The following is a 2,889-nucleotide window of genomic DNA, read 5'->3' as shown; positions in this document are numbered from 1 at the left end:
TGTATGTGTCTGTGTGTGTGTGTGTGTGTGCGTGTGCGCGTGCCTGTGAGTGTGTGTGCCATGTGTGTGTGAGTAAGAGTGAGAGAGAGAGAGAGAGAGAGAGAGAGAGAGAGAGAGAGAGAGAGAGAGAGAGAGAGAGAGAGAGAGAGAGAGAGAGAGAGAAAGAAAGAAAGAGAGAGAGAGGGAGAGAGAGAGAGAGAGAGAGAGAGAGAGGGAATGTATGTGTATGAGAGAGAGAGAGCGAGAGAGAAAGAGAGACAGAGAGAGAGAGGGAATGTATGTGTATGAGAGAGAGAGAGAGAGAGAGAGGCAGAGAGGTAGAGAGAGAGAGAGAGAGAGGGGGGGGGAATGTATGTGTATGAGAGAGAGAGAGAGAGAGAGAGAGAGAGAGAGAGAGAGAGAGAGAGAGAATGTATGTGAGAGAGAGAGAGAGAGAGAGAGAGAGAGAGAGAGAGAGAGAGAGAGAGAGAGAGAGAGAGAGAGAGAGAGAGAGAGAGAGAGAGAGAGAGAGAGAGCTGTAAAAGTAATCAGACCACCTCACCTCACCACATGCTCCTTCTTCATTGACGTGCTTCCTCTTGAGATGGGATTTAAGGAGACCTGACTAAGGAGCCCAGCAGGCCTAATTAATATCAACAGCATTTTGGAACCTAGAACTACCACTGATACTGCAGAGTACCTTCTTGGTATGTTGCCTAAACACACACACACACACACAAGCACGCACGCACACACACACACGTAGGCGCACACACACGCACGCATGCATGCACACACACAGACACAGACACACAGACACAGACACAGACACAGACATGACACACAGACAGAGAGACAGACAGACAGACAGACAGACAGACAGACAGACAGACAGACAGACAGACACGCACGCACGCACACACACACACACGCATGCATGCACAGGCACAGACACACACATACACATACACACACACACACACACACTCACTCTCGCTCTCTCTCTCTCTCTCTCTCTCTCTCTCTCTCACACACACACACACACACACACACACACACACAGACACACACACACACACACACACACACACACACACACACACACACACACACACACACACACACACACACACACACACACACACACACACACACACACACACAGAGGGCTAATAGAGTGTGGTCGTGAGAAGTGAAGTGATGATGGGAAAAGCGTATGTCGACTAAGTCATTACCATCCACCACCATCGCTACTGTTTAGCCTGTCTGAATCAATAAGGCTTAGTGCTAGCTTAGCCGCCAACCCAGGGGTGCATTTCTGGAAAGCTTAGTTGCTAACTATGTTAGCTACTTTGTTGTTTGTAATGCAATTCCCATTGGCAACTACCGAAGTTGCTAACTGCTAACAACTACGCTTTCCAGAAAGGCACCCCAGACCTCCAGAGACGGCTGGACTTGTAATGTGGCTCAAGTGAGTTTTCCCGGTGGGCTGTCAGTCCCCATAGACCAGGGGTGGGGAACCTTTTCGAAGAGCCACTTCAAATTCATCCGAGGGCCGTTAAAGTCCTCCGAGGGCCGTATTATGGACCCAAGCAAGGATTTGCCCCTACACTTTAGGCCTATATTGAAGGCAGCCACCTTTAAAACAGACCCTACCTTCTCTAGCCCCCCTGAATATAACTTAATTGTATTGCAAATGTATTTTTTAAGTTTCCTTAACAAAATATGTCATATTTCATGTGAAGCTGCACAACATTAAAACTACATCGGGGGCCGGATAAAACGGCCTCAAGGGCCGCAAACGGCCCTCGAGACATAGGTTCCCCACGCCTGCCATAGACTGATGCTGATGGGTTTTTTTTGTATTTTTGTTTGAAAGATTGACCCACAATTTAGAGAGGATAAATGGCACAAAACATGCCCGGCCACCATTTTGGTTCCAGTTCTGTCCTGGAGTTCCGAGCTTAGCCACCATTCCAGACCTCCAGAGAGGGCTGGACCCAGTGGTGTAGTCAACGTAGAATGCGGGTATACGCAGTATACCCACTTCTAGATCTCAGGGATTTCAGTATACCCAGAAGGTCCCCTTTTTGGTTCCAGTTCTGTCCTGGAGTTGCCTAGCTGTGTTACTTTAGCCGCCAGCTCCCAGACTTCCAGACTCTCCGGTGGTCAGACCCCAACCAGCGCCGTCTCTAGACCCCCAGTGGGAGGCACCGCTGCTGGGCCAACGTGGCTTTCGATGGCCCCCTGAGCCTGAGATCCACAACTGCACCAAGACAGCGTTTACGAGCTGAGATTGTGTATTATACAGAGCATAGATAAATCATATGATACGGTATGATATTATATGATACAGCACTTGAGTATTCTAATGATGTGAGGATTATACGAGTGGTTGAGGAAGAGAAAGAGAGAGAGAGACAGGGGGGAGAGAGAGGGATGGAGAGAGAATAGACAAGAAAGAAAAGAAAGAAAGAAAGAGGGCACGTCACTTGGAGGGCACGCCTGTTGGCAAATTGGACCAAGACAGTGTTTACGAGCTGAGAATGTGTATTATAAAGAGCATAGACATATGATACAGCACATGTGAAGAGCTCTTTTCCAAAATGAGATTTTTTACATTTTACAGAATGTGGGAAATTGACATTTTTGTATTGGGTATTCCATTGAAATGCATTGCAAAATGCATTTTTATAGAGGTTTTAAAGTATGTTCTCAAAATATTTGAATGGCGAGAATTCACACATAGATGATATTAGAGCCAATTCCAATAATAAAATGCAAAAGTAAAAAATGGTGGATATAGCATTTTGGAAAAGAGCTCTTCAGGTGTATTATAACGGCCACAGATATATTATATGATACAGCACTTGTATATTATAACGACGTGAGGATTATGGGAGTGGTTGA

Source organism: Engraulis encrasicolus, unplaced genomic scaffold, assembly GCF_034702125.1.
Source record: "Engraulis encrasicolus isolate BLACKSEA-1 unplaced genomic scaffold, IST_EnEncr_1.0 scaffold_228_np1212, whole genome shotgun sequence".
Taxonomy (NCBI): Eukaryota; Metazoa; Chordata; class Actinopteri; order Clupeiformes; family Engraulidae; genus Engraulis; species Engraulis encrasicolus.
The sequence above is the reverse complement of the archived record's forward strand: the minus strand, read 5'-3'. Positions refer to the sequence as shown.